Source organism: Vicugna pacos, unplaced genomic scaffold (assembly GCF_048564905.1).
Source record: "Vicugna pacos unplaced genomic scaffold, VicPac4 scaffold_105, whole genome shotgun sequence".
Taxonomy (NCBI): domain Eukaryota; kingdom Metazoa; phylum Chordata; class Mammalia; order Artiodactyla; family Camelidae; genus Vicugna; species Vicugna pacos.
Genome location: NW_027328785.1, coordinates 2,897,669 through 2,922,014, shown reverse-complemented (window position 1 = coordinate 2,922,014; position 24,346 = coordinate 2,897,669). Strand labels below are relative to the sequence as shown.

Sequence of the window (24,346 nt, the reverse complement as noted above, 5' to 3'; positions counted from 1 at the left end):
TAAACGTGTATGTATGTGTTTATTTATATGACATAGGCATAAAGGTCATGAAATATATACTCCACATTGTCAGCAGTTTTTACTCTCAGGAAAAAAGGGGAAGGGATGTAGGGGACTTTCGGTACCACAACAGATCTCTTTTCAGAATTTCAGTTAAGTATACTTGGAATTTAAAAGTTTATTTAAGTCCAAAGTAAAATGGACGAGGACTCCACAAGACAGAATGCTATACTAGTCATTAAAAATCATGCCAGGGGAGATAGAATATTGTAGAAAAATGTGTAATAAGCCGAATGGAAAATGGAGGTCTCCACACAGTATACAGGCACACATTGCTCGCTGGTTTTTATGACAGAGGTAATACACACTGATGAAAAGAACAGAAAATAGATGTTAATGTGTTAATTATTATCTCTGAGTACTGGCACCAGGATAGATCCTTTTGACCCTTTTTTCAGACATTTATATTAAATACACACTATTTTTCATCTGAAAAATGCATTTTTAGATGTCTAGTACCACACATTGGAAAATTACACGAGTACTTACAGAAACAAATAACTAGGAGACACCGCAGCAGCGTCACAAAGTGTAGAAAGGGCGATCCTGAATAACACCGCGCAGTTACATAAGGACCCACAAAGTGAGAGCACCTGCTGTAACAGGGCGCGGCCCCCTTCCATTTGTCAGATGTGTCTTCAGGGCTGAGGCAGTTCTGAGCACGGCCAGTGTCAGTGCTGGTGTCTGGATGGATGCCACTGGAGGTGAGGGCGCCTGCAACCCGAGAGGAAGAACAGAAATCATCCTCTGCTTTTTCTGTCTTGTTTCTTTGTTACTTTTAAAGAGAGGCGGAAATAAGATAAACTGGATCTTTCCTACTGAAATTTCAGTAATGAAACCATTTTTAAAGTGATCACAACTTATATTCTGCCTATGACTGTCTTTTCAACAAAGCATCATATTTATAAAATGTTAATTAACTCAGTTAATTAACTCCCTGTTGAAACATTCTAGTAAAGAGCATGAACTGCAGTATGTAAAAGAACCACACCTGCAGTGACTAGCTCAGCTGTCTTGACGGCAGTGCAGTCAGCCCCCACCATCCCGTGGCCCTGAGCTCCTGATGCTGGTAAGAGAGCGCACTGCTGCCTCAGATGGAAAGAAAAGGTGAAAGCATTTTCTGAAATCTACAGCACTGACAAAACATAACTGATAAATCCCAGGCTCCTTTGAGGCTGTCATTTTCCGTTTCTGGCCAACCCCCGTCAATGAGCAGAACCACCCCATTCCCGAGTCATGGGACTCACGTGGGCAGCAGTTTTGGAGAAATTTCCAGGTATAGAATGTAAACCAACTATACATAAAACTCTGAAAAAGAAAAGATGCAATAATCTGATTTTGGAAGACACTAAAATATTCTCCTAAGCCTTAGTACTTGGAAAGGCTGGGCTTCTCCTAAGCCACTTATTTATTTCACAGCCAATGAGCATCTCCCACAAACCCTGTTTCCCTGTGTCTGCTGGGAGCTTCAGGCACATTGATGTTGTCTATCTTATAAGTCACAAGGCAGAGGCGTGTGTCTCACGCTTGCAACTCTCACACAGGCTCAACTCCTAGCCTCACTGTATGAACTTGGCCCCATTTTCTCACCTGTTTATTTGGTATCTGTTCTTCTGTAAGCTGCCTGAAATGCTTATTGAAACAAGTCAGAAGAATGAGTGGGTAGAGAAATGGACAGATGGACAGGTGAGAGATGGGCAGAAAAACAGAGAGTCTCCAAGAGAAGGGGAGCAATCAAAATTACCTATGCAAAACCCTCTTCTAGTCAGGGAAGAAAACCACCACAGAGAAGTGTGAAGAGGCAGGTTGCTTAGGACTGTTTCCTGGATTCCATGAAAAGTCACACCAAGAGATGAGAGGGTAGAACTATAAATAATAAAAGAAAAAATTCATGCATGTTTGAAAAATATATCTACATTATGTACTTTCTAAAGAATAGAGTCAAATCAGCAAGGCCCAATAACACAATCCTTGGGTATTTACAGAAGTGAGAATCCCATCTCCAATCTGCAAGGCATCCCTTTGGAGCACTGAGAGTCTACACGGTGCGGTCATAAAGCCATCACCGCAAAAGCGATGCTATCCTGCACTTACGAGGAAAGAGCAGCTGTGCTCGGTCTGCCTACACGTGTCTTTTACACCCCTCAGCACCTCTACGGGGGAGGGACGCCTAGCGAGCCCCATCTCTGCAGGACAGAAAACAAGTCCAAGAGAGGCTAAGCCGACCTATCAATTCTCCATCTCACAGGACTTGTCACTCCAGACCAGGACTCGAACTCGGACCCACGTTTGTAACCACAGTACTACCGTATTTTATGTGCTTTTTGTGTGTATAATACATTTGTTTCTGGCATGAAAGGGTATTTAATAAATGATCGGTTGTCTTGTCTATCTCATTAGCTCACAATCTTTATATTTTTGAATTGTACTCTTCCCATGGAGAAAGGAACGGAAAGAGCGGGGATCAGAATGAGGTGGGGCTCCATTCTTTATCTGTTGCCTCATCTCATCGAAGTCCCCAAACAAGGAGATAGAGCAAATGTTCTCGTCATCATTTAAAGAGAGGGCTCCAGTGATGGTGACTTACTCAACTCCAAAACCAAGTCTGGGGGAAGGGCACATGCAGCAACGAGAGCAGTATCACCTGTAGGAAGGCAAAAAGAGCTCAGGGGATGGCTCAATGGGTCAGCCTGATTTCATTTCAATCGATAATACAATAACACACTCTAAAAAATCTAGCATGCAATGGATTTGCTCTTTCTTGACATCTAGCAAGTTTCCACATCTCACATGTAACATTATCACGAACTAGTGAAAGGAAGAGTCCACAGACAAGGAAAATCAATGCCACAGGCAGGCTGAAACACAGGCTGGAGGAAAGGAAGGGAAAGGGCATAGTTAAGAAGAGGCGAAATTCTGGGAAAAAGACATCATCACAAGGAATCTCAAGCATCATCCAGCAATCATATAATCATTCTTTCAAGGGAGAGTTACTTAGGTCCTATTTTGTGCAACATTGCACAGTGGGCGAAGCAAGAGCACAGCGTCCATGGTGGCAGCAAGTTGCGGAGCTCCAATACACTTCTGATCCCGGTACCTTGCACACTTGTCCTCAGTATAAAGGCAAAATATATAGTAAAATAATCCAATGTAAACTCTATGCAATGCTGAAAAAAATTAAAGAATACCTAAACACCTGGACAGACACACCACGCACATTCCTGAATCAAATGACAGCATTCTTGGGATGGCAGTGCTCCCCAGAGCGATCCATATATTCAACGTGGACTCGATCACAATCCCAGTGGGTTCCTCTGCAGAAACTGACTATCTGCTGCTACAATTCATATGAGAATTCGAGGATCTCCGTAACCAAACCGTACTTGAAATAGAAGAAGAGTTTGAGAGGACTTGTAATTCTCAATTTCAAACCTTACAACTGTATCCCCAGGTGAGATTAGAGGCCATTTTTAAGTTATAATTGTGTTTATCCTTATTTTCTAAATTCTGTACAACGAATATACCTGTTAGAATAAGAAATTTAAAAAGTAAAGTATCTTTTAAAACATGCAAACCGATTCATTCATTGGGAAGAAAATATTTTGACTATAAAGAAGTAAACAAATATCTAGTGAAAAAGGACTATTTAAAAACAGGAGTGAATTTACATTTTTTGTAAATTGGAAACTGAAAAGCACAAACACATCAAGTTTCTAGGGAGAGTGTTGCAACATATTAATTGTTATTTCCAAAATTCTAATTGAACAATGAAAACTCAAGAAAGAGAAAATCTTGATTGACAGCCAACTGCAAACACATGGAGAGCAAAGGCCTAGAAATCACAGTTCCTTTAACTCTGCTACTAACTCAATAGGAGAGGAAATTCCTCACAGAGGGGACAATGGAATCCCATGCATAAGACAGGATACACAGTACAAACTGCACTAGAATTGGGGGTGATTTCCATAGAAGAATTCTAAAGTTACAACATTGCTGAAAAACTATAAAAACACTGACAGACAGATTAAAACACACAGTCATATATATTATATAGAAACATATGAAGTCTGCTCCCATGTTGCATAGAAATACAAACATATTTGTTCATTTATGGGCACTGATTACTTTATCCCAGGTAGAATATTTCAACTAAAATAGATAATCAATAATACACTCCTCTTGTCAAAACTAGTTGATAAGTTACTCTGCTATGTATGCATAATGTGTCTAAGATAGATTTAAAATTAGTGAAAAAGATTTTTGTATGGTTTCTTGAACCCTTCTCAAAACACCAAGCTTAATTTTAAAATAAATCTGAGCAGTATTTCTATATGATCTTTTCCCTTGTGAAATGAACAACACAGTCTGTTGTCAAAATTCTTTCCTTACAATGATTCACGAGCACCGTATACTCACAAAACTGCTGGACAGCAAGGCACTATCCAGACACTGTGACAAATCAAATGAAACACAAGGAAGACAGTGACCCTATTCTGCAGGGCTTATAATCTGTTCCAACACCGGGTTTTTATTTGATTTGTTTGATTGGTTAGAAAAATAAAATCACTCAAGTACATTCTTCTTTGAGCATTATGTAAATCATGACTCTCTTTTTAGTGTCATGAGCAGGAAAGACTTGAGTATGAATTGATTAGAACAACTAGGCACAATCATCACTGGAGCCTGTGTAATAAATAAGTACATGAGATCTAAAATAAACCTACACAGATCTCTGCAAGGAAAATGAAGAGGTGAGTTCCCCAATGAGAAAACAAACAATCAAGAAATCAAAAAAGGAAAACTTTTTCATTAACGATTCCAGGCAGTAGTGGAGCATGGTGGTGAAGATCACAAATGCTGGGGACAAACATGAGGGTCTGAAATCCCACAGCACTGGGTAGCTGTGACACTGATATTTCAGTGAAATTTTCTGCACTTCAGTCTCCTCTCCATAGACTGGGGACAACCACAGCACCCATCTCCCAGAACGGTCTTAAGAATTAAGTTATTTTTTATATAAAAGTTTAAATAAAATACCTCAGATTTTAAATATTACCCCAAAAGCTCAAGGAACAAAGAAAACAGTGATAAATTGGAGTTCATCAAATGTTAAAAATTTGCTTCAAAGGACACCATCCAGAAGGTGAAAAAACAACAGAGAGGAGAAAATTTTTTCAAATTATTTATCTGATTAAGTATTTGTATCTTCAAATAAAAGAAAAAACTCCTACAACTCAACAAGAAAAAGAGAACTCAATTAAAATGTGTATAAAGTATCTGAAAATGTATTTTTCAAAGAAAATATACAAATGGCCAATAAGCACAATCAAACGATGTTCAATATCATTAGCTGTAAAAGAAATCAAGTCAAAACCACTAGGAGAAACCGCTTCACACTTACTACAATAGGTTATAATAAAAAAAAGGTGTAACAAGCACTAATGAAGACACAGAGGAAGCGGAGCGCGCAGCCCTTGCTGGTGAGGATGTAACACAGCGTGGCCACTTTAGAAAACAGCCTGGCAGGTCCTCAGAGAGTTGAACATTTGGTTTATGAATGACCCAGCATTTCTGCTCTCTGGTCACACAAGTAAGAGAACTGAAAACAAATGTCCACATAAAAATTCCTACAGGAGTATTCACGGCGCCATTACTCTTCACAAACAAAAAGCAGAAACAACACAAACGACTATCACCTGATGAATGGGTAAACAGTAGGGCCCAGATATACAGTAGAATATAATTCAGCAATAGCAAAGCATAGAGTACTGACCCAGGCCACAACCTGGAAAAACATTGAAAAAGTTACTCAGTGTGAAAGAAGTCAGTCACAATAGACAGTTCCATTTACATGAAATAACTTGTTTTACATGAAATGTCCAGCACAGGCAAATCCATAGAGAGAGAACAATGGCTGCCTGGGGCTGGGGGAGGATGAGGAAGATGGGAATGACTGCTTGTGCATACAGGGCTTCCTGTTGGGGGATGAAAATATTCTAAGATTGACTGCGATGCACAATTCTGGGCTTTGAGTAAAAACCGCTGCACATTTTAATGGGTGAATTGTATTAAAACTGTTAAGGACAAAAGCACCTAGGGCCAGAACCTTCAAATAGTAAATGCAAATTGCTAACTTTTATTACAGGAAGAAGAAACTGCCCTCAGCATGAAAGCAGGAGATCGGCAAATATGGGTTAACAGAATTGGACAAGAGCATTTCACTTGAAAGAGTTGCTGAGTGTACACGAAATATTCAGAAATAGGAAAATCAGCTTGACATCACGAAGAAGCATTCTGCTTCAAATGCAGATCAAGGATTCGGCAAGCCCAGCTGCTAGAAATAACCAGAGAAGAAACCTGGTTCTTACAACAAGCACCAGAGCCAACAAGGAAATGGTGGTGAGGAAAGCAGGCAGCCAAAAATCTGGAACAGTTTGCTACAAATAATTTCTCCACTGAAAATTCAAAAATAAAATGAAAGTGATGCAATGCTGAGCTGGCCTCACGTTAAAGGGCTTCCTCTGCTGCTCGACAGTTCTGTAACCCCGAATGAGAGACTCAGGAGAATCAGCATGGCTCCTGGCAGTCCCCAAGTGACTGCCCACCAGCACGTTTACCACCATCACATCTGCCAGGGTTGTATTGCAGAGAAGAGACCAACTTCTAAAAGGCACAGGAAATGTTTACCAGGGAAGAAAAGGCTGCTGTCAGTCCTGGGACAGAGGCAGTGTGAGCAGAGGCCAGAAGGCTGCAGGTGAACTGGAGCAGACCTGGGGCAGGAAGGGACCACGGAAGAGCAGATCTCAATTTTCTACTCTCTCTCCCTCGGGTAGGAGAGATAAAGCCTGCATCCTTCTCACCTGGAACTGTGGGTTCTGGCTGGCAGAAGTCTTACGTACAGGGAATGAATACTCAAGACTCTGTGGAAAAAGTCACGAAAGAGAGAGGGCGTAGGGACCCAACTCCACGAGCCTCTCAAATGATCCCATATTTATTGTGTATAATCAAAGGAAAACGTCATTAACAGTTGTGTGATAGTAAGCAGGAACTTGGGGAAAGAAGGATGAGACAGAGATTGTAGAATCCACCATGAGTACAAAGGCTTAGTGTATCTTTAGGTAAGTCATGGGGTGAGGGGAATAAGATACATTCTTTAGACATGTGAATTACAAAGCAGACCACCAGACCAGCTAGGTCCTTGCTTGGGGGATAATAGAGTATCTAACTGCACACAAGCCCAGCCTTTATAGCTGTGGGCCTGGGTCATTGCTTTGCGATGAGCAGAGTGCTATCTAAAACATCATCTACGCAAGCAAAGCATTATCTCTGCTTTTTAAGGCAAGGAGACAGGAGTGAGGATGCACAGGCACTTGCTTGCAAAGCAGTTACTAAGCATACGTTTTCTTCTTAAATTTGACAGGCGGCTGGGGTCTGTTACAATTTGTTAACCCAATCATGGGCTCCCACATGGAACCATTATGGAGGACACCCTAAGGTGACAAATCCTGGCTCTAGGTCTTTTCCTGCCAGCTTCAGCCACTCTAGCAGAGTCTAGGCACATTCCTGAATAATGATCATACAGAACCACCCACACTGTTAACTCCTGGTGCTTGAAACTTAATTTTAGCTCTACACAACTTAACGTAGAAAAGTTTCAGAAATAAAAGATATTATATTTACTTTATATCTCATCATAGGACTGATTTTTCTGATTGCTCTAAGCTGCTTCTTCTTGGTAAAGCACCTAATTCTGCAGGTGAATTCAGTACTTTCTTTGGGCATAACTAGCCAGTTTGGGCTCGCTAACTTCTATTGGTCAAATACCGATACACTTAATTGATTTCATTGTTCATCAATTTCAGCTGGGAGCAGAGGGAGTGTCACTCTGTTCCTCAGCCCAACCTCAACTCTTTATCATCAGCAACTCAGGACTCCGGAAACCAAAAAAAGCTTTTGTTTCCCTTCTACAGTTTCAACAAACCCAACAGGATACATAAGCCTGGAGAAAGAATTCAACACAAATGTTAAAACAAAAATCAATAAACCTGAAGCAACTCCATCTCCGAATCATGATACACAATGACATGAGATTAAGTGTGTCAGGCCCAAAGCATGGGTGAGCCTGACCACCTGATTTCTATTCTTCAAAGGAAGGAAAGTTTTCCTATTTTTTATTATCACTCTGTCATTGTTTCTGATTAAGCCAAAAACTAGTGTATGAAATAATTAAGCATTGAAATAACAGATTTTTGTTGTATCAATTACAGAAGGCATTCAGAGGTGTTAGGAAAAACCACCTCTGTAAAAAATGCAAAATTTCTTCCACTGTGAAGAACACGTATACAAAATGCAACAGAGAATTCAAGCTCTTGTGGAGAGGAGCAAAAGCCACAGAATCAAAGCAAAGTCATTACTATGAGTCAACTCAAAATTCACTGGACAATCATGTTCAATGCATTCAATGAAATTTAAAGGCATACTGCAAACCATACACTTAATGATCTGCAGGCTAGAGGAAGAATTTCTCTCTTTAACAGACAAGAGTAATCAATAGGGTGCCCCACCAAACAAGGACCAAAGAACAATCAGGTTTTTAACAGTTATGATAAGTCAGCATTTTCTAAAGATCAAAATCCAGAAATTTTAAACATTCATTCACACCACAATGAAACAAGCACTTAAAAAAAAAAAAGAAAATAAGCACATAGAACATGTACATAGATCAATGAGAATTTCTTGAGACGCTGGAAGAAACAGGCTATAGTCTTTTACTTGAGAAATAAAACTACTTTTAAAGATAAATGCTAAAACACATTTCATCATTCATGTTGCCTTGAAAAATCTGAGGCACTTGTATCTGATTAGAAAAGCAATTCTGAGTAATAGTGTGTTACAATTCAGAGCCAGTTTGCTTTAGAAGAAAAGAGAAAAGAAAAGCTACTGTTTCTCATATACTGCACAAAGTGTGAAGTGTCTCCCTGCCTCTTTCTCCTCCCGTTTTCTAAGCTCATGCTTCCCAAACCTTCTGAAACAAGTATGAGAACCTCTTATTCCCGCCAATATGCCAAATGACAAAAGAAAATCAATTTATTTGTGTAAGTATATGCTTAAACCTTGAACTGGAAGAGAAAGATATCAGAAGTCTATATGGAACTTATTTCTACATTCCTGAAATCACACACACAAGCGTTCACACAGACACAGACACAGACACATACCCCCTGGATTACTGGGAAATTCACAAACTTAGGATTTCCATCTTCTAGAAGATAACTTTGTAGTTAGTTTAAAATACAAAACTGTCAGCTTTGGAAAGCCTTGATCACCTGCTAAACCATCCAAATATCAAAGAGACCCAATTAGCCTTCTCGGTAGAATGTAATTTCCCATGATGGCAAAACATACCCTAAAAAGTCCTGGATCTAAGCCTCGTGTTTATCACTAGCTATGATCGTTTTTAAGCACATTAACAGATTCAGAAACGTATGTCTCAACAGCATTTATTCTTATTGAAATAGTATACGTGTTCATTTGCCTATACAGAGACCAGGTCCCATCAGGGAGTTTAAGAGCTATTTTGTGTATTGCAATATTTATTTTTAAGTGCAGAAAAGGAGGGTGGGTATTACTCAGTTGTAGAGCACCTGCATAGCATGCACAATGTCCTGGCTTCAGTCCCCAGTACCTCAAAAAAAAAAATAAATAAAATAAGGGCATATTTAAAAATGAGTAAAGTTATAAAAAAATGCAGACTAAAAACCACTGCAATCTAGGAGACACAATTACAATAAAAAAAAACAAGAGTTTCTGTCAATTATTGGCTATTTGCCAATCGCAGAGACAACCAGAAATCACACCTGATAACCATCACGTGTGATTCTCAGCAACCCTACTAAGTAGACACGGATGAGAAACCAGGCTCTGCAGATGAGGAGATGGAGCTCAGAGGAGCCGGGAACGCTGACCGTCCTGCTTCCCGTGACACCACATCAGCCCAGGGCAAGCGCTGACGGAGCTGCAATGAGGGGACACCCAGCTGCATGGAACCTTGGGGCACTGGGGAGTCCCAGAAAACACTAAAAACTGTTCAGTGAAAAACCAGCTCAAATATAATACACTGTGCCACATTCTTTAAACAGGGAACATGAGTGAGACCTTTTTGATGCCTCCGTGTCCTTTCTGCCATCGTCAGTTACTTGCCCTCACAGCGTGACCAGTGATGAACTGGACCCCATATGAAGCGCACTCAGATGGCAGAGCATTTGAAGCTGGTTTATGAAGTTTGTAAGACTCTGTCTGTGCCTCACACAGGCGGTCATCCATCACTTCTCACCGGTGTGGACGTACCACCTGAAATCACTCCTTTCTGCTTTTTAAAATCCCTTCATCTACTCCAGACTTTTCAACAGCAAAGAAGCAGCTAAACCACAGACAGTGGACAGCTTTTCACCAAATTTCTTGAACAGCCCATCGGACTACCTGGAAGCCCTTTACTTTTATTAAACCCACTTCCAGGTACTTCATCATTTTCGGATTGGTGGACTTGGCCTCTGACTGAGCTACTCAGAGAGCTCCCAGCCTCACATCCGTGAGAGGACCCTGCTGTTGGGAGAAATCAGTGAGAAAGGCGTACATCCCCCAGTCATGTCTGCATGGCTAGAAGTGCCACAACGTGCTAAAAATTTATACCATCATAACCCCTGGGCTCCCATGGACTGGTTTCACATTAACCAAACTCATGAGACACTGATGCAAGAAAACCAGAAATTTAACTTATTAATGTAACAGAAGATGTGAAACTATGAACCAGACTGCAATATCAGAGTTCAACCATGAGTATATGTTCTCCTCCACGGCCCAAACACGGGCAGGCAGTCACATGGCAAGTGTGGACAGAAGCAGAGCAGGAAGGATTTCTAGATGAATTCAATGGACTAAATTTCTGTTATACCAACAGATCTGCTGCCTGGAAAACAATTAATTCTAATCACGGTGCACTCTTCGTGGACAGTTGCCGAGACACGACTGTGAGCACCTGTGTAACTCTCCTTTCCCTGTCCTTTCTGGGCTAATTGATGCACAGACGTACAGAAATCGAGGGATGCAGATACATCTAAACACCCAAAGCCCATTCTGGGAGCCACAATACCATACAGCCAGGGTTAAAATACTTGCTCTGCCACTTACTAGTTCTGTGACCTTGGTCAACTTACCCTCTGTGTGCCTCAATTTCCACACTGTAAAACTGGGATAACAATCAAACCTTCCTTACTCGCTTGTTGAGAAGATTGAAGGATTCATTTCTGTAAAACGCTCAGAAAAGAATGTAGCACATTTTGGGTGCTCAACAAATGTCAAATTAATATTACAGTGGTTTACAAGTCTCCTTCCTAATCATCTTCTGTGTTTCCTGGCTAGACTAATACCCAAAGGATATTCTTATTTCTCCTTTTATAAACTCATGGGATGCACCCTTCTGTTCCATCCCACCACCTGTTTAAACTGATGGAAGGGATACCTCCTCCCCACTCCTCTGGGCCATGCAGAGTGCTACTCCCTTCACAGCCCTGACGCCTGGCCCACAGCTAGCCCTCCTCACATTAACAGATTGAGTTGTGATTCCAGGGAGACAAGCAGGGCATGTGAACCCTTCCTTTCCCTCCAGTGTTGACTACCCTAGGGAAGCACCCTGGATGCTCAGCTGCATTGCAGAACAGCCCTGTGCATGATGGGGCACATTCTCTCAAGGGAAGGCTTGCTGTGGCCCAGAGATACCTGGGACAGGGTGAGTCTCTACTTCTGGGACACAGTATCATGACACTCATTTATCCACAGCCCTGAAGTTCATGGAGAACGTGGCTTCATCAGTAACAAAGAAGACATTTATCATCTGCCTACTCTTGTGTCATCTCTCAGTTGGCTGCTGGAGACAACATGTCTATAAGTATTGGTTCCCCTTAGGCCCCAACATATATGAAGTAACAAAAATTTCTGTGGCTTAACGTTGGTCCAGGGCGACTGTGTAACAGTTCTGACTCTGCTGATGCTAAATTATGGGTGTAGGAATTATGGAACCTCCTCAAATATCTTTCATCATAAAATCAGCTTTTCTTATTTTCCTGTTTCTTTGTAATTACCAAAGACTATAAAATGATGGCTGCACACAAAACAGCAGCTAAAGTTTATGAGCTCTCTTGACATACCCACTGTGGTAAACATGTTACATAATTACTAATTCTCACAATTCTACAAAGCAGATATGAGTGTCCCCTTCTCACAGACGAGGGGAAAACTCAGAACGAGCTGACTCAGGATCACGTGGTTCAGTGTCAGCACGTGCAGGCAAACCCAAGTCAAGAAACTACACCCCATCATATATGTACCAAATCAACTCCCACCAATTAACACACAGCGGCGGGGTCAATACTCAGGGAAATCAACACACTTTTCAGCTTTATGGTGCTCCAGAGGCAGCTTCTAGCTGTTTTAAAATATCCCGGCTCACTGGTTTCTAACACTAGAAGAAAAGCCCGATTTTGCCATTGTTTGCACAGCAAGTCTGAAATGTTCACAGCGAGATAAAAGAATAAAACTATGATATAAGCAGAAAAAATTTTCCAGGTAGAAAGACATAATGGACGTTGTGCTATTCTGAAGCATTAAGCAAAGGAATCAAAATAAAATCACATTGTTTAAGCCTTATTTTACAAACAGAAAAATTAAGACTGTAAAAAGTTGCAACAGCGCCACCTATGGCTAAAAAGATCTTCCAGGTTGCCGGGAAACATGCAACACAAAAATTGACTGTAAGATGAGAAACGAGAATCAGATAACTAGAAGCTTATGTAGCATATACTGCACTTTGCTTCGGGGGGATGGAGGGGTATTCAGTATTTAATCTGATATTGCTAATACTCCTAAATATAAACAAAAGACATAGGCTCATGGAAGCTCATCTTAGAAGAGGAAAGAATCCAGTCCAGCCACTTCATTTTACACCAGGGGAGACTGAGACCTGAGATCTGTCCTCCTGGCAATCAGCAGCATAGCTCTCCTAGGTCTCATGTCTTGCACTGTAGTAAAAACCAACAGAACTGTACTACGCCTATATTCATAAAAGTCACGTCTGTATTTTTCCAACAGTAGGTAATCTAAGTATCTTGCAAAATACTTCTCAAAGAGCCAGGAAATCATAGAAGGGTATTGAAATACAAAAACATTTATTTACATATTAAAACAGCATGAGCTTTATTCTCTCTAGTAAAAAAGGGACATGTCAAATCAAAATTTTGAAATTTTAAAACCTGAAAAGAGTGCAGAAAAAATTCAAAATTTTCTTTAGTCACAAAAGAGAGGAGCTTATTCCCTGATAATAATCAATGTGGATTTTTCTAAACTTAATGGTTCTGGTCAGAATCCCGAGAAATTAAATGTCTGATGGATGGTTACACGGCAACATGAATTCTGAGCTGTAACAATACACATTCTGTGTAAATAATCTTCAAGGTCGTCTGCTTAAGGCAATTTAAGTAGTCCCTGTCTCACTAGAATGACACAGATTTCATTAAAGCTTCATACTGCACTTAAAAAAAACAATCCTAGTTACTTTAAGCCATAATAATGTATATCATATATATACATATTGAATATGCATCAGAAATAAGCTACCCTTTTTAGTATTCAGAGTTGATACTTCTAAACTATCAGTCACTGTGACAGCACATTTTTATTAAGCACCTCTACGGTGCTTTGTATACAAGGCGTCCAGCTCTCACAGTCAGACAAGGTAAACCATATTACTCAAATTTCACAAATGACGAAATATACTTAAGCCATGTAAACAACTAAGATATTCATCATCAGGAAAGAAAAGAGTAAGGATTTTACTTACAATACTCACTGACAAAGTTTTCTTTCATACTAAGACTACATAAAACAAATTCAGTGTTTGGAAATTTTTCAGTAAATAAGCACCACTAGAAAAAACAAGTAACATCATTAGCAACAGTTGGACTTTCAAAGACCACTTCTCTCTTGCACAATAATTATTTTAAATGTTTTGTTTTTAGTTCTCACAAAGCACTAAATTAAAAAAATATTACCTTTAAAGTCATTACCTGAGAATAAAACATTTGTGAAAATGTACAATTTTAATTTATGCCACTCTGCCTCTCATTCTCACTGGTGTCTCTCCTTTGAAGACCTCATCAGGCTGAGATAGCTAAAATCGGTCATTTATGGGCTCACAGGAGTTCGGGAAAACACTCAACGGGAAGCTGATTAGAGGAGCAATTGAGAATTCATCCTGTGCAGCCTGGATTCCAGCATCGAGCTAGCCACCGCCAGCTGCGTGTGATTTGGGGCAAGCTGACCCATCTCTCAGTCCCTCAGCTACAAAAAAGGAGACACTGATACCTACAATCAAACACTTGCTATGAAGTAAAACATGAGCAAAGCATTTTAGCCTCAGTTAGGCGTCCACTCACAGCGAGTTTGGTCATTATGATGATGAGGATGGCTGTTAACAAATTAAGCACGACCAAACAGGAGAAATCACCTTAAAGGAGAAACATTCTAAGTCCATGAGCATTTCCTTTTGGATGGACTGCAGAATATTCTATAGATTTTTTTTAATAAACCAAATTTTGTCCATTAATTGTAGATTTACAGGTTCATGGACAAGTCTCCAGAAAAATAATTAGAGGCCTCTAACCTCTGAAAATTAAGATGTAAATTTTAAAAAAAAATCAGGGAAGAGATTATACCTCATTTGGGAGAGTATGTACTTAGCATGCATGAGGCCCTCAGTTCAGTCCCCAGTAACTCCATCTAAAAACTTTGTTTTTTAAGAAATAGAGAATTAAAGCAAAAGGATGGAGGAATACGGAAATTTTTAGAGACTCATCTCAGATTTAAGATGGGGAAGAAACCATCCAATTCTCAGAAGAAATCTTGAGGACTATGTAAACTGGATCTGAGATGTCTAGTCTTTTAACATTATTCATGAAATCATATTACCAAGTCTTAAAACTACCTGATAACCCACAGTGGTGATACTGATCATAACAGCTACCATCACGTATCGAGCTCCGGCTAGGACTGCTCTGTTCTGACATCTCTGCCCCTAAGGCCTCACCAGGCGGAGAGCACTAAATTCGGTCATTTATGAGCATCTCGTGTAAGTCCTCCATTTGTGCTTCTCACACTCCCCTCACCAGCTCCTCTGAGGGAAGCACTGTTATCATCTTCCCCACCCGCAGATAAGGCCACTGAGGCACAGACACTAAACCCGTTCCAGGCCACATTGGAATTAAAGGACGTCTGTATTTCTGCTGTTTTGCTTTTGACAAAGGAATCTGAGATATCAATTCAAAGCAGACTGTTAAATAATCAAGTCTGTCAGGTCTTCACCTCAAAGAGCAGATACTATAAATTCCTGTTGTAGGATGAGGCTGCCGCCACAAACTGACTCAGCTTGAAATTAATATCCAAGATGAAGCAGCGGATACACGTAAATATTCACGATTGTCAAGTCTGCCCACGGGTCTGGGCCCTTCACTGCCTGAAAGGGGGTGAAATCCCCACCCGTGTCTGGGAGGGAAGCGCGGCTCTTCCCGGGCTCACCCAGGCTTCATAGGCTATTTACCCCCACAGACTAGCCTCAACGGTTAAAAGCTCTCAAGATTTTTACACCAGGCAAAACTGAAAGACATTTCTGCAGATGGAGCAATTTCTCAGGCTTAAATTTATTTGCCTACACTCAGCCAGAGGGAGAAAAGAAACAGGACTCTACAAAGTCTCTGACCCTCACCACTCACAGGAGTAGAATGACCACAGCAGAAGATGGCCCTTCACATTGCAGGATGTGAACAAAATAAAGATGCCCCAACAACAGGCACTCCCAGACACAGCGCTCAGCAGTCTTCTGCACAATCACGGTTGTGTAGCACCCATCACCTTCTATTTCCAGAACACTTCATCAGCCCAAAAGAATCCCCCTATCACTAGCATTCACCCCGTAATCCCCCTCCACCCAGCCCCTTCCAACCATCACCTGCTCTCTGCCTCTGCATGTGCCTTTTCTGGGCTTTTCAGATCACTGAAATCAACAATATGTGGCCGTTTGTGTCTGCTTCCTTTCAATTAACATGCTGTTAGCAAGGCTTGTATATTTTGAAGTGGCATCAGCATCTCTTTATTTATTTATTTTTTTTGGAAACGTTAAAGATTATTAGAAGGTGGTAAGTACTATCAAAAAGAGTAGAATGGAGCATAAGTGATTGGGTTTCAAAGGGAAAAGTGTGGGTTGAACAGTCAGGGTGGACTTCCCAAAACAGGTGGCATTTTTCATTTTCCTCTTTTTTTTTTCTTTTTTATTCACTCTTACGTGTGAATAATGTTCCACTACATGGAGATACTACATTCTGTTCATCCATTCAGCAGCTATGTATGGACGAGGTCCAGAAGAATGAGTGTAAGGGATGACTAGCATGGATGGCATTTAAGCAAAGGGCAAAATGTGCTTTCAAAAAAAAGCCAACAAACAGAGGCACAAGGAAATTCAGTGCGTTTCTGAGCAAAGTGCTTGCTTGCTTCGGCAGGACTACCGTGCAGGGCTGGGGCGGATATTGGCAGGAATCACGGTGAGGGAGTCACCTGAGAAGACACCCCACTGCAAGCAGCTCAGCCAATCCTCCTCCCTCATCCTGTATTGTTAGAGCAATGTTTCTAGGTTACTCTTATTTCAATTAATAGCATTTAACTGCACGTCTGATCATCACCATCAGACCACATTACCTCCAAGTCACAGAAAATCATTCACTGACCGGAGCAGCACCAGGACATAATGGTGATGGATTAGGGAGTCCTACAGCATTCCAGCCTGCAGGCACAAACCCCACATGTGCCCTGGTGATGTCCAGAAAATAAAATGCATGGAAATATCTCACTGTTTTTACACGACATCTGCCCTCAATTTGCCCGAAAATCATCCTGGCAAAGCACTACTCAACCTTCTCAGTACAAAAAAAAAAAAAAAGCTAAGAAGGCAAATTTAGGCTCTTCCATTGAAAACCAGCAACCATCACTGCCAGTATCTGAGCTGGAATGCTCCTGACTTTGAAAACCACTGCGCAGTTACTTTTCAAACGTGAAACTTATATATATATATATACCACGTAGATGATATTGCAGTAGGATTTTTCTTTTCAAAATTTCCAGTTGCAACATTAGCACAAGAAAGTTTATGTTTAGGCTTTAAAAAAAATCAATTATCCTCCATTTTCTTAATTTTGAACTTATTATTATTTTATAAATGGAGCTATGGTGCGTATTTAAAACCTTTTGATTTCTGAAAACAAGACCTTTATGACCTCACTATTTCAGAGCAAACTTTAACGATTCTTTGAGAGGTGGGGCCTGGGGTGCTCACTAACAGCTCTTTAAATACTGACAAGGATGTGCTATTAAGTAATGCAAAGGCTCTAACTCCACATTAGCTCAGAAAGCAAAGAAACTACACCAAAGACTTCCTTAAATATTTTATATATTCCTATTCTTTTGAATATTAAAGCTCTTAAAACATATGATTTTTTTTGAAAAAGACAACAGCTGTAATAATTTTCCTCTCACCAAGAAAGCAATCTTTATCAGGAATAAAAACCCCTATGGAAATCGAAATGACAGGACGTTTCTAGCTAAGTGAACATCCAGATCTGAACACAAACCTAAATCCTATCAGATCTCACTCGAAGGAGCTCTACAAAGGCCTGGGCAACCCTGGAGATTAGCTCTTTTGTTCCAAATGTTGGCTGAGCTAAGATCATCACACTAAGCAGGGAAGGAGAGAAGAGGAATGTCCACCTGGCAGCCTCCATCAGTTTTCTTCCAGCAACAAGGTGCCTCTAGGGCAGCCCCGCTAACAAGTCCCCCATAAGGAAAGCCGGCATCCACACTGCCCCTGCCGTCCCCAAGTAGCCCCGAAGCCCATATCCCAGCCTGTGAATGGTCTTCAAATGATCCCCCAGTTGGTGGCACCCTCCACCTCTTTCCCACTACACACACACACAAAGCCACGACAGCCTTCCCAAAGCACAAATTTGATTACATCAACCCCACTTCAAACAGTTCAGAGGCTCCCTGGTAGAGTTCTAGCCCCACCCCAGACCCTGCTCGCCCAGCATCATCTCAGTACATAGGTCCCCAGTGACCTCAGGAGCCCCCTGACCTGCTCCTACTTCCCACTTGCCTCCAGGTTCATTTTGACTGTTTCCCAAGGAAGCCTTCCCTCCCTCCAACCTCCACAATTTGTTCCTCTCTTCCTAGAACATTCTAGGCTAAGTCAACTTCTGACAATGCTAAGCTCTCAAGAAGCAAATACATTTTGCTTATTTATGTGGCTACACTCTCTCTCCCCTAGACTCACTGAAGTGCACGTGTTATGAATAAATGAATGACGGGTTGGATCTCAAAGGGACAGACATACCTGCTCTCGCCCGTCCCGACCCTTTTGTCTGTAGTATATCAGAAGCAAAACCAGAAGTACCTTTCCTGAGGGTCACTTCTGTTGACACCCTTCACTGCCTACTGTGTCAGTTCTAGTAAAACTCAACTTCTTCCAAAGCCCTACACCCCGGACTCTCTCCAGTGTCCTACCCAGCAGGGGCTCCCTCCACCCTGGACCGCACAGGGCACTCTCCACGGGTCCCCACGCCAAAAGCCTCCAGGCCTCTGCCTGGGCTGCACCTGCGACCTGAGCCACATTCTTGACTCCTTCTCTTGGCTGACTCTTACTCTGTCCTCACAACTGAATGTACAGCCCATTTCTTCCAGGAAGTCCTCTCTGATAATGTCCTTTAGGTCTTGACTGGGCTCTATAGCAGCAGTACATGGTGACCAACTGGGTGTTTGCCCGCTCCTTTGAGACCACGAACACTTGGGAACCACGTGGGAAGGAGTGAGAGATTACAAGACAGGTGGGGGAAGCAAAAAGCAGAAATCACAGCCCAAGTCCCAAATTCAAGGATACTTTCTCAGAAAAAAGTATAAACTATTTCACACGTGTGCAATTTGGCTACTATTTTTGTGGCTTGTGGACAGCAAGAACTTGGTGTTCTAGCCCAAAACCCAGGTTACATGCAAAGAAATGTATATATTCTTATCCAAAGGAAACCAGAGCTGCTCAACAACAGTTTTCAGTTAGAACTGAAAGGAAATTTGATAAAGGCAATCTCTCTCTCTCTCTTCTTTCTTTTCTGGAATCATATAATTTTAGAAGTATTTGCGTGACTAACAGACGTCTACAGCCCGTGATTCTGCACTGAAGTGTTTGGGGCTGAGGAAGCCCAGATTACATTCACTCTGTAAATGCAATCACACCAACACACTGATAGGTGCCGTGAGTGGTGGAGCTGATGTTCCAAAGCAGGCAACATTATTCTGTAAGAGAACTCTAAATAGAAAGTAAGAAATGCAATGTCCTGTACTCAATTTCATTTGCTATATGGGCCATTAACTGATAGTATATTTTGACTAATGAAACCCAAAAATAAATTGTCAACGTCGATTTTCTTCATCTGACCGTTTTATGCTAACATTGGATATTAAACTCTCACTCCATATGGAAAGCTCAGGCCTATGCTGCAGCACAGATACATCCCGAGGAAGAAAGCCGACCAAGGGAGAACTGGAGAGTTTCCCTTCAGAAGCTGCAAAGTCTGGTTTTGCACCTGCACACCATTTGCAACCACGTCATCATCAAAGGAGTTAGACGTTACCTCTCTGGGGCGAAAATCACTGCGTGCTTCAGAACCATCAAAGAATGCTGAGCTTTGTGAACCAGTCCAGAGACGCTTAAATCATACTTTTTCTGAAAGGCTCCAAAACTGACCCACTTCACCATTCCAGGTATAACAGGGAAGTACTGGAAACAGTAGAGAGAACATGCCCTTGAATTCTGACAAGGCCCTGCTTGAATCCTGCTACATCATTTACTAGTCACTAAATGGACCAATTCTTTAACCCCTCTGAGAAGGCTTCCCAATCCCCAAAAGGGGGCTGTCAGCGCCCACCTGGGAGGCATGGATGTGAATGCAACACGCAAGTAGGGCGGCCGACTGGTACCTGACACGGGGCCTGGCTAGTTTCCCTCGGCTGCCCTTTTCCCCCTTTAAACTTGCACTGTTCCCCCAGTAACGATCAAGCCCCCGGAACAGACTTCCCGTATCTTCTGTGTATCCCTGGATACATGCCTTACCCTTAGGAGGCCAGAAAAACAACTGCCTCCTCCCAAGTCACTAACAATGTTCTTAAGAGTCTGGGTATTTTTAACTCTATTTTTCAGGGAGACTATTCCAGAATTTTGCAAGCACCATTCTCCAGGTTGGCTCCCCTCCCAGTGCCCATCCCTTCTCACCTCAGATCCTCTGCCTGACTGCCTTCTGTTCATGGGAAAGCGAGTCCGGTAAGGTGGGGCTCCCTAGACCTCCCTCCCTCCCTCACAGGTGATTGTGACTAACTTCTCCCCATTCCTCACTGCAACTCTAGCATCTGAGGAGTCTACCCTCCCGTACCCTGCAGACTCTGCACCTTCCCAAGACGCACACGTGGCCACGACCCTCCCTTCAGATTTCTTCCTGGCTGGCCCTGCCCAGCCCCTGGCCCCTTAAGGATAACTGGCATTGCTTTGAAAATGGCAAACGCCACTGACTGACACACCAAAGCTGTATGGTCTGGGCTTTCCTCCAACCAAGACACAGCCCTGCCCCCCCTCAGCCTCAGTCTGCAGCTCTCGAGATGATCTAATTCACATGCAAGGCTGTGAACACCAGCTAAGAATGACGACTCCCAACGTGTATCTCTAGTCCGGCTCCTTCACCTGAGCCCCAGGCTCATCGACCCGAGTGCCTCTTTGAAGTCCTAATTTGGATGACAAATGGCATCTTAAAAATGCCTCATGTCCACCATTTACTCTAGAATTCCATTCCTGGCAGGTATCTCCCAGACTCCCCATTTTAGTAACAGCCCCAGCACCCACCGAGGTGTCTGAGGTCACATTCAATTTCCACTGTTCCCTCCCCCAGGCCCTGCCCTGGAATCAGTCCTGTTATTTCCATCAATAAGCCCATCTCAACTGTAGTTCTGTAGGGACCATGGCCGGAAACACACAAGCTCACAGCATGGTGCACTAACAGTCCGCCGTAGGGTGCTCCCTGGAGGGGGAGGCATCTCCTGCCGCTGTTCACCTCAGAAGGCAGTGGATTCTCACACAGGATGTCCAGGAGAAGGGACTCAAGGTTCTCCCATGGTCTGAGCTTTGAAGGGCCCGAGGTCTGGGGGAGCTCCTAATTAGCAGACACACTTGCCAATGAGCAGATGAGGATGGGGGAACCCACGCAAGGCTGTTATCACTTCAACTCATGGGCTCTCAGGAGCCACGGGAAAGGCCTGTGTCCAGTGTACAGCCCAGCCATCACAGATCCCAGCCTGCATTTGCCAACCCGGACAGCCTAGACTCCATCTACTTGCGACACTTACTTCTGTTCTGTTCCCCACCCAGAATGTGATGGACTCATTCAGATATTCTGGCCTGTCTCAAGTGAGACAAATTCAGTGAAAAATGAAGTGTCCACATTTGGACCAGAGCATGAAAGGAGAAACAAGGCCTCATGGTCAGCATGATGGTGGTGGCCAAACCCTTCCACCGGGTGAGATGAACCATGGTGAGGGTGAGAATCCAGGGTCCTAGGTCGGCCAAATCATCTTCCTTCACTGTTGTCTGGGGTGTTGGAGACTGACTACCACAAACTAACGACACGGCTGTCAGTGGTGGATGTCAGCTGCAACAGAAACGGATTCAACTCTTTACTGCCAACATGGGTTAAAAGTAAAGGCCGGGGCAGGGAGATCTGCACGGCTGCTGAGGCAAACCACAGACCCAGCTCTGAATGCCCACTGGCTGGAGCAGAGAGGAAGCTACGGCCCTTTTAGCTGTCCCTGTGTCCAACAGATCCAGGTGAGCCAGCTACTTAGGAGAAGGTCATGTTGTCCTGATACCCAGAAAAACCAGCCTCGTAAAGGGAACAAATAGTGTCATGGATTTTAGACCCAATTCTACCCCTTTATGAAGGCAAAGTAAAGTAAATGGCACGGGGAAGTTGAATGCAAAAAAAAAAAATTAAAGAACCAAACGGTGACCGCTTCCTCCAACAGCGTCCCCTGCAGCTGTCACCTCCGTGGCAGCCACTTCCTCACCAGTGACCACCGGCCAGGAAGCGCCGTCACGCACGTCACACAGCGACAGCCAGGAACCGCGTGCCGAGCACGTTTGTGTAAAAGCAGGAATCGAGCAAAATGCTGCAGAGTTTGACCTTACAAGTTTAAATACTCCATGAAAAGAATCCCTGAGCAGCCGACAAAATCAATTCGCATCTTAATTCTTCAAAACAATCAAACAAATTTAATAAGGGCGCATTTGTCACCAAATAAAAGGAGGACCAAACATGTTCCTCAAAAGCAAGGATTTCAACAGGTATCAAACACCAGTGGGTGATGAGCTAACAAAGCAAATATTCCAAAAAATTAGAAAATAAAAAATGACTAAGATAATAGATGGATCAAAACATCTGTTAAGTTGTTCCTTTTTAAAGTGATGGAGACTGTACGGAGGACAATCTGGCTATTTCCAATGCAGGGTGTGCACAGCCCACATTTTCAGAAGCAACAACATGCTCACTGTGCAGTACAAGTGAAAAAGGAGTAAAGAAAAAGGAAAAGAGGAACAAGAGAAAATTAGAATCACACAAGAATAAAAATGATTTTGACTGCATGTACAAGAATTTATGTGAGTGTGTGAGGCCAGGGACACGGGGATGGTGAGGCCCAACCTCACCTCCTGCTCAAGGGAAAGCAGGGGCCTGAGGGGAGCGGCGCTGCCGGGGGACCACAACGTGTTCAGCTCCCCTAACCAAAATTCGACCTACAAGCGTCTAGGCAGCTTTTGAGCTACAAATTGTTGTCGCATTTCAGTCTGGACCGTTTTACTCACTTCCACCAAGAGTAGCAGGAGAGAATGAGGCTCTGCTCCTGCACCAAAGCATTGTTTAAAAAATTAATGACTGTGGAATAGTAAAAGAAACAATGGAGTAAAAGTGACTGGAGGAGAATGTGCTTGACCCTCGCTCACTGGCCACGTTATCTCAATGACGTTCAGATGCTGGCTGAGCCCTTATGGTACCACAATAGACAGACCCACAAGGAGGCAGGTTCAATGCGCTGAACCACTGTGGGCTAAGTACACATCCGGCTACTCCGCCAAGTCCCAAGGGCAGACTTCAAAAGGCAAAAACAAGCTGGCATTCTCTGGTGGGTCTGCAGACTCAGAGACAAGCATTTGTTGAGCAAAAATGTCACCAGTGCCTCCTATGACAAAAGAAGTGGCACTGGCGTGGGGGCTGGGGCAGGGCTCCAGGCTTCCACTGCTCACTCACCACTATGTCCAGGGGGAGAAGGTGGTCCCTGCTTAGGTTTCGCTGATGCACCTACCTTGACTAATGTCTGGGGCCTCAGCAGGAGTTGACAGGTGAGGTGAACAGAGCCAGACTCTGTGTAGCACGGTGCTGGGAGCTATGCCCTCAGCAGTGCCCAGGCTCCTAAACATGTCAACTCATCTCCAAGAAGCAGATGGGGAGTGCGAGCATGTAGATCACAGGGCCCTGTGAGGACAAGTACAGATCATGGCCACGACATGCCTCTCCTCTTCCTTAAGCCATAGAGGTATTTCCGGGGAGGAACAGAAAATTCATCCAGAGCCTGCTAGGTGGGCTCTCGCAGGTGGGACTAGTGTCCCCTGTGCTTCTCACTCACAGGGCTGGTCTAGACATTCTTTTTATTAATTCTCTAGCATCTTCTCCTCCAACTTACCAACAACCAGAAAGTAGGATCTGATCTTAGGTAAGTTCAAGAATCACAGAGCACCACCTCCAAAGCGGGCCCGGTAGCACATGCCAGGTCTTCTGACCGCCACCTGTGGGACCACCATGAGCCCTCTCCAGACTCAAGGACCGAGGCCGTAGGCCGGGGGGACACAGCTTCCCTCACTCACCCCAGCAAAGGGGGACCACGTCTCGGCAAAGGCATCTCACCCTCTTCAGCCCGAGGGACAACACGATAGATATATGGGGAAACAGAGCAGAAGGTGGGGGGTAGGCAGCCCAGAAGAGCTCATCTGTACTTCCGAGGCAAAGTGGGGCCATTGACTTAATCACAGGGACAAAGTGGGAATGAACAT

At 43.0% G+C, this 24,346-nt stretch overlaps 1 long non-coding RNA gene across 1 annotated transcript in view; it reads right to left on the bottom strand.

The window, feature by feature from the left end:
• LOC140694838 (uncharacterized) overlaps positions 1 to 23,771 on the bottom strand; it is a 29,464-nt gene extending 5,693 nt beyond the window's left edge. The window contains exons 1-7 of the long non-coding RNA XR_012070481.1: positions 23,602 to 23,771; positions 3,257 to 3,397; positions 2,648 to 2,704; positions 1,805 to 1,926; positions 1,308 to 1,368; positions 1,052 to 1,126; positions 550 to 774 (exon numbers count right to left, since the gene is read on the bottom strand). This is a non-coding gene — a long non-coding RNA (uncharacterized lncRNA). The remainder of the gene's footprint in view (positions 1 to 549; positions 775 to 1,051; positions 1,127 to 1,307; positions 1,369 to 1,804; positions 1,927 to 2,647; positions 2,705 to 3,256; positions 3,398 to 23,601) is intronic.
• Positions 23,772 to 24,346: the final 575 nt, after the last annotated feature.